The sequence below is a fragment of the Triturus cristatus genome, chromosome 4_1 (assembly GCF_964204655.1).
Source record: "Triturus cristatus chromosome 4_1, aTriCri1.1, whole genome shotgun sequence".
Taxonomy (NCBI): Eukaryota; Metazoa; Chordata; class Amphibia; order Caudata; family Salamandridae; genus Triturus; species Triturus cristatus.
This window is the reverse complement of record NC_140585.1, coordinates 134,415,704-134,423,203: the sequence shown is the minus strand read 5'-3', so window position 1 is coordinate 134,423,203 and position 7,500 is coordinate 134,415,704. Positions and strand designations below refer to the sequence as shown.

The window sequence follows — 7,500 nt, the reverse complement described above, 5'->3', positions numbered from 1 at the left end:
CTCCAAGTTCTCTCCACTTGCTAAAATTGCAAAGTCTCCATTATAGCATAGAAGAGAGCGTTAAAGTCGGGGATGGAAGAGGAGGAAAATGGGAAGTTTACTTATAGAGAGAAGTGAGAAATGCCCTGTGTGCACACACCGGTGTCTGACCATAGAATACATTTAAATAATGCCTCTAGAAAAGAGTTATGCATGTGTGCCTCAGTGGCCTAATGGATAAGGCACTGGCCTCCTAAGCCAGGGATTGTGGGTTCAAGTCCCATCTGAGGTGATAACAAAAATCCTCCCTCTTTCTTTTCCAGAATATTAGGTAGATTTATTACATGCTTCCTCTCAGAAGTTTATGAGGGATTAGGTACTTTGAAACGGTCCCATTTTACTTGTGTACACTTCACAGTCATGTTAGTGTTCTGAAACTGCAAAGTAGATTTTTAAATGCCTATTTTTGTGAGATGCATTTTCGACCGGCCAGAACATATTCCTCTGGAAAAAATGATTTGAATTGGATTGGTGTGAATCTTGTTTCTAGAGGTGGTGACAGGCTTTCAGCTACTTGAATAGGTCAAGCCAGGATTCATAAAATGTATACAACCTATGTGAGTGTGAAAAATTAGCATATGCAGGAAGGAGCAATTTGTACTACTTTCAAAACAGTTTCACTCCACGTCTGGAAACGTCCAGAGCTATGTAGAGCATACAAATGAGCTTTAAACTCATGAGGAAAGAGGTTTGTATGGAAAAAGGAAAACAAAAGCATATCGTACTCATAAAATTCTCAATATATAGATTCCAAAAAAGTGCTTCCAGCGAAAAGAGCTGAAAGAACACTATGGGATGTAAACCTGAATACCTTTCAATAATATGTTCTCCATCCATGCATACCACCTACATGATAAAAATCATCTCAGGTGGACGGATGACCGCGTGGCCTAATGGATAAGGCGTCTGACTTCGGATCAGAAGATTGAGGGTTCGAGTCCCTTCGTGGTCGTTTTTGGCCAATGGTCACACAATCTGCTTTACATTCAGAGTGGAAAAAGTATTTTCCAATACTCTTGTAGTCCTCACTTTCTCAGTACTAATCATTAATAAAGTGGAGTACATACTGTAAACTCATTCAGGTTGCATCTTCAGTCTAACTACTAGTGCATTTTAGTGGCATTAAAAAGTGCTTCTATGCCGACGCACTGAATATGTAATAGGTTTGCAGAATTTTGACGTGACAGAATGGGTTTTTAGCTTAAGTGTGAGTAGAAGAACTGCAAGGTGTGTGCCTATGTGTGCATAGAGTGCTACATGTGTAAAATCTGTATGATTTGGGCAGTTAAAGTGCTGATTTTGCCTCCGAGTAAGAAAAGTACTACACAAAATGTATAAAGGATCGGCACATTGGCTGCCTTTGCTGATGCCCCCGTTGCCTAATTTGTAGTGCAGTGGTTAAGTTGCAGAGTGTGGTTGAACTTGGTTAGGAGACTTAGTGCCTCTTTCCGTGTCCTACTGATGATAAGGATGGCTTGATACCATTTTCTAAGCCCAGTATATTGAGAAAAGAAGTAAGTGAAGAAGAAGTGTGGAGTCGAAAGTGGTTCTCCAATTTCTCTCCACTTGCTAAAATTGCAAAGTCTCCATTATAGCATAGAAGAGAGCGTTAAAGTCGGGGATGGAAGAGGATGAAAATGGGAAGTTTACTTATAGAGAGAAGTGAGAAATGCCCTGTGTGCACACACCGGTGTCTGACCATAGAATACTTTTAAATAATGCCTCTAGAAAAGAGCTATGCATGTGTGCCTCAGTGGCCTAATGGATAAGGCACTGGCTTCCTAAGCCAGGGATTGTGGGTTTGAGTCCCATCTGAGGTGATAACAAAAATCCTGGCTCTTTCTTTTCCAGAAAATTAGGTAGATTTATTACATGCTTCCTCTCAGAAGTTTATGAGGGATTAGGTACTTTGAAACTGTCCCGTTTTACTTGTGTACACTTCACAGTCATGTTAGGGTTCTGAAACTGCAAAGTATATTTTTAAATGCCTATTTTTGTGAGATGCATTTTCGACCGGCCAGAACATATTCCTTTGGAAAAAATGATTTGAATTGGATTGGTGTGAATCTTGTTTCTAGAGGTGGTGACAGGCTTTCAGCTACTTGAATAGGTCAAGCCAGGATTCATAAAATTTATACAACCTATGTGAGTGTGAAAAATTAGCATATGCAGGAAGGAGCAATTTGTACTACTTTCAAAACAGTTTCACTCCACGTCTGGAAACGTCCAGAGCTATGTAGAGCATACAAATGAGCTTTAAACTCATGAGGAAAGAGGTTTGTATGGAAAAAGGAAAACAAAAGAATATCGTACTCATAAAATTCTCAATATATAGATTCCAAAAAAGTGCTTCCAGCGAAAAGAGCTGAAAGAACACTATGGGATGTAAACCTGAATACCTTTCAATAATATGTTCTCCATCCATGCATACCACCTACATGATAAAAATCATCTCAGGTGGACGGATGACCGCGTGGCCTAATGGATAAGGTGTCTGACTTCGGATCAGAAGATTGAGGGTTCGAGTCCCTTCGTGGTCGTTTTTGGCCAATGGTCACACAATCTGCTTTACATTCAGAGTGGAAAAAGTATTTTCCAATACTCTTGTAGTCCTCACTTTCTCAGTACTAATCATTAATAAAGTGGAGTACATACTGTAAACTCATTCAGGTTGCATCTTCAGTCTAACTACTTGTGCATTTTAGTGGCATTAAAAAGTGCTTCTATGCCGACGCACTGAATATGTAATAGGTTTGCAGAATTTTGACGTGACAGAATGGGTTTTTAGCTTAAGTGTGAGTAGAAGAACTGCAAGGTGTGTGCCTATGTGTGCATAGAGTGCTACATGTGTAAAATCTGTATGATTTGGGCAGTTAAAGTGCTGATTTTGCCTCCGAGTAAGAAAAGTACTACACAAAATGTATAAAGGATCGGCACATTGGCTGCCTTTGCTGATGCCCCCGTTGCCTAATTTGTAGTGCAGTGGTTAAGTTGCAGAGTGTGGTTGAACTTGGTTAGGAGACTTAGTGCCTCTTTCCGTGTCCTACTGATGATAAGGATGGCTTGATACCATTTTCTAAGCCCAGTATATTGAGAAAAGAAGTAAGTGAAGAAGAAGTGTGGAGTCGAAAGTGGTTCTCCAATTTCTCTCCACTTGCTAAAATTGCAAAGTCTCCATTATAGCATAGAAGAGAGCGTTAAAGTCGGGGATGGAAGAGGATGAAAATGGGAAGTTTACTTATAGAGACAAGTGAGAAATGCCCTGTGTGCACACACCGGTGTCTGACCATAGAATACTTTTAAATAATGCCTCTAGAAAAGAGCTATGCATGTGTCCCTCAGTGGCCTAATGGATAAGGCACTGGCTTCCTAAGCCAGGGATTGTGGGTTTGAGTCCCATCTGAGGTGATAACAAAAATCCTGGCTCTTTCTTTTCCAGAAAATTAGGTAGATTTATTACATGCTTCCTCTCAGAAGTTTATGAGGGATTAGGTACTTTGAAACTGTCCCGTTTTACTTGTGTATACTTCACAGTCATGTTAGGGTTCTGAAACTGCAAAGTATATTTTTAAATGCCTATTTTTGTGAGATGCATTTTCGACCGGCCAGAACATATTCCTTTGGAAAAAATGATTTGAATTGGATTGGTGTGAATCTTGTTTCTAGAGGTGGTGACAGGCTTTCAGCTACTTGAATAGGTCAAGCCAGGATTCATAAAACTTATACAACCTATGTGAGTGTGAAAAATTAGCATATGCAGGAAGGAGCAATTTGTCCTACTTTCAAAACAGTTTCACTCCACGTCTGGAAACTTCCAGAGCTATGTAGAGAATACAAATGAGCTTTAAACTCATGAGGAAAGAGGTTTGTTTGGAAAAAGGAAAACAAAAGCATATCGTACTCATAAAATTCTCAATATATAGATTCCAAAAAAGTGCTTCCAGCGAAAAGAGCTGAAAGAACACTATGGGATGTAAACCTGAATACCTTTCAATAATATGTTCTCCATCCATGCATACCACCTACATGATAAAAATCATCTCAGGTGGACGGATGACTGCGTGGCCTAATGGATAAGGCGTCTGACTTCGGATCAGAAGATTGAGGGTTCGAGTCCCTTCGTGGTCGTTTTTGGCCAATGGTCACACAATCTGCTTTACATTCAGAGTGGAAAAAGTCTTTTCCAATACTCTTGTAGTCCTCACTTTCTCATTACTAATCATTAATAAAGTGGAGTACATACTGTAAACTCATTCAGGTTGCATCTTCAGTCTAACTACTTGTCCATTTTAGTGGCATTAAAAAGTGCTTCTATGCCGACGCACTGAATATGTAATAGGTTTGCAGAATTTTGACGTGACAGAATGGGTTTTTAGCTTAAGTGTGTGTAGAAGAACTGCAAGGTGTGTGCCTATGTGTGCATAGAGTACTACATGTGTAAAATCTGTATGATTTGGGCAGTTAAAGTGCTGATTTTGCCTCCGAGTAAGAAAAGTACTACACAAAATGTATAAAGGATCGGCACATTGGCTGCCTTTGCTGATGCCCCCGTTGTCTAATTTGTAGTGCAATGGTTAAGTTGCAGAGTGTGGTTGAACTTGGTTAGGAGACTTAGTGCCTCTTTCCGTGTCCTACTGATGATAAGGATGGCTTGATACCATTTTCTTAGCCCAGTATATTGAGAAAAGAAGTAAGTGAAGAAGAAGTGTGGAGTCGAAAGTGGTTCTCCAATTTCTCTCCACTTGCTAAAATTGCAAAGTCTCCATTATAGCATAGAAGAGAGCGTTAAAGTCGGGGATGGAAGAGGATGAAAATGGGAAGTTTACTTATAGAGAGAAGTGAGAAATGCCCTGTGTGCACACACCGGTGTCTGACCATAGAATACATTTAAATAATGCCTCTAGAAAATAGCTATGCATGTGTGCCTCAGTGGCCTAATGGATAAGGCACTGGCCTCCTAAGCCAGGGATTGTGGGTTTGAGTCCCATCTGAGGTGATAACAAAAATCCTGCCTCTTTCTTTTCCAGAAAATTAGGTAGATTTATTACATGCTTCCTCTCAGAAGTTTATGAGGGATTAGGTACTTTGAAACTGTCCCGTTTTACTTGTGTACACTTCACAGTCATGTTAGGGTTCTGAAACTGCAAAGTATATTTTTAAATGCCTATTTCTGTGAGATGCATTTTCGACCGGCCAGAACATATTCCTTTGGAAAAAATGATATGAATTGGATTGGTGTGAATCTTGTTTCTAGAGGTGGTGACAGGCTTTCAGCTACTTGAATAGGTCAAGCCAGGATACATAAAATGTATACAACCTATGTGAGTGTGAAAAATTAGCATATGCAGGAAGGAGCAATTTGTCCTACTTTCAAAACAGTTTCACTCCACGTCTGGAAACGTCCAGAGCTATGTAGAGCATACAAATGAGCTTTAAACTCATGAGGAAAGAGGTTTGTATGGAAAAAGGAAAACAAAAGCATATCGTACTCATAAAATTCTCAATATATAGATTCCAAAAAAGTGCTTCCAGCGAAAAGAGCTGAAAGAACACTATGGGATGTAAACCTGAATACCTTTCAATAATATGTTCTCCATCCATGCATACCACCTACATGATAAAAATCCTCTCAGGTGGACGGATGACCGCGTGGCCTAATGGATAAGGCGTCTGACTTCGGATCAGAAGATTGAGGGTTCGAGTCCCTTCGTGGTCGTTTTTGGCCAATGGTCACACAATCTGCTTTACATTCAGAGTGGAAAAAGTATTTTCCAATACTCTTGTAGTCCTCACTTTCTCAGTACTAATCATTAATAAAGTGGAGTACATACTGTAAACTCATTCAGGTTGCATCTTCAGTCTAACTACTTGTGCATTTTAGTGGCATTAAAAAGTGCTTCTATGCCGACGCACTGAATATGTAATAGGTTTGCAGAATTTTGACGTGACAGAATGGGTTTTTAGCTTAAGTGTGTGTAGAAGAACTGCAAGGTGTGTGCCTATGTGTGCATAGAGTGCTACATGTGTAAAATCTGTATGATTTGGGCAGTTAAAGTGCTGATTTTGCCTCCGAGTAAGAAAAGTACTACACAAAATGTATAAAGGATCGGCACATTGGCTGCCTTTGCTGATGCCCCCGTTGCCTAATTTGTAGTGCAATGGTTAAGTTGCAGAGTGTGGTTGAACTTGGTTAGGAGACTTAGTGCCTCTTTCCGTGTCCTACTGATGATAAGGATGGCTTGATACCATTTTCTAAGCCCAGTATATTGAGAAAAGAAGTAAGTGAAGAAGAAGTGTGGAGTCGAAAGTGGTTCTCCTATTTCTCTCCACTTGCTAAAATTGCAAAGTCTCCATTATAGCATAGAAGAGAGCGTTAAAGTCGGGGATGGAAGAGGATGAAAATGGGAAGTTTACTTATAGAGAGAAGTGAGAAATGCCCTGTGTGCACACACCGGTGTCTGACCATAGAATAAATTTAAATATTGCCTCTAGAAAAGTGCTATGCATGTGTGCCTCAGTGGCCTAATGGATAAGGCACTGGCCTCCTAAGCCAGCGATTGTGGGTTCGAGTCCCATCTGAGGTGATAACAAAAATCCTCCCACTTTCTTTTCCAGAATATTAGGTAGATTTATTACATGCTTCCTCTCAGAAGTTTATGAGGGATTAGGTACTTTGAAACGGTCCCATTTTACTTGTGTACACTTCACAGTCATGTTAGTGTTCTGAAACTGCAAAGTAGATTTTTAAATGCCTATTTTTGTGAGATGCATTTTCGACCGGCCAGAACATATTCCTTTGGAAAAAATGATTTGAATTGGATTGGTGTGAATCTTGTTTCTAGAGGTGGTGACAGGCTTTCAGCTACTTGAATAGGTCAAGCCAGGATACATAAAACGTATACAACCTATGTGAGTGTGAAAAATTAGCATATGCAGGAAGGAGCAATTTGTACTACTTTCAAAACAGTTTCACTCCACGTCTGGAAACTTCCAGAGCTATGTAGAGAATACAAATGAGCTTTAAACTCATGAGGAAAGAGGTTTGTATGAAAAAAGGAAAACAAAAGCATATCGTACTCATAAAATTCTCAATATATAGATTCCAAAAAAGTGCTTCCAGCGAAAAGAGCTGAAAGAACACTATGGGATGTAAACCTGAATACCTTTCAATAATATGTTCTCAATCCATGCATACCACCTACATGATAAAAATCACCTCAGGTGGACGGAAGACCGCGTGGCCTAATGGATAAGGCGTCTGACTTCGGATCAGAAGACTGAGGGTTCGAGTCCCTTCGTGGTCGTTTTTGGCCAATGGTCACACAATCTGCTTTACATTCAGAGTGGAAAAAGTATTTTCCAATACTCTTGTAGTCCTCACTTTCTCAGTACTAATCATTAATAAAGTGGAGTACATACTGTAAACTCATTCAGGTTGCATCTTCAGTCTAACTACTTGTG

At 39.9% G+C, this 7,500-nt stretch overlaps 8 non-coding genes across 8 annotated transcripts; all 8 read left to right on the top strand.

Annotated features, from left to right (window-relative positions):
• The first annotated feature begins 198 nt into the window (after window positions 1–198).
• TRNAR-CCU (transfer RNA arginine (anticodon CCU)) lies at window positions 199–271 on the top strand. Its single transcript has one exon. It is a non-coding gene; the product is annotated as a tRNA-Arg (tRNA).
• Window positions 272–918: 647 nt separating this feature from the next.
• On the top strand, window positions 919–991 carry TRNAR-UCG (transfer RNA arginine (anticodon UCG)). Its single transcript has one exon. It is a non-coding gene; the product is annotated as a tRNA-Arg (tRNA).
• Window positions 992–2,506: 1,515 nt separating this feature from the next.
• On the top strand, window positions 2,507–2,579 carry TRNAR-UCG (transfer RNA arginine (anticodon UCG)). Its single transcript has one exon. It is a non-coding gene; the product is annotated as a tRNA-Arg (tRNA).
• A 1,515-nt stretch (window positions 2,580–4,094) lies between these two features.
• TRNAR-UCG (transfer RNA arginine (anticodon UCG)) lies at window positions 4,095–4,167 on the top strand. Its single transcript has one exon. It is a non-coding gene; the product is annotated as a tRNA-Arg (tRNA).
• Window positions 4,168–4,962: 795 nt separating this feature from the next.
• On the top strand, window positions 4,963–5,035 carry TRNAR-CCU (transfer RNA arginine (anticodon CCU)). Its single transcript has one exon. It is a non-coding gene; the product is annotated as a tRNA-Arg (tRNA).
• A 647-nt stretch (window positions 5,036–5,682) lies between these two features.
• Window positions 5,683–5,755, top strand: TRNAR-UCG (transfer RNA arginine (anticodon UCG)). The gene has a single exon. It is a non-coding gene; the product is annotated as a tRNA-Arg (tRNA).
• A 795-nt stretch (window positions 5,756–6,550) lies between these two features.
• On the top strand, window positions 6,551–6,623 carry TRNAR-CCU (transfer RNA arginine (anticodon CCU)). The gene has a single exon. It is a non-coding gene; the product is annotated as a tRNA-Arg (tRNA).
• A 647-nt stretch (window positions 6,624–7,270) lies between these two features.
• Window positions 7,271–7,343, top strand: TRNAR-UCG (transfer RNA arginine (anticodon UCG)). Its single transcript has one exon. It is a non-coding gene; the product is annotated as a tRNA-Arg (tRNA).
• Window positions 7,344–7,500: the final 157 nt, after the last annotated feature.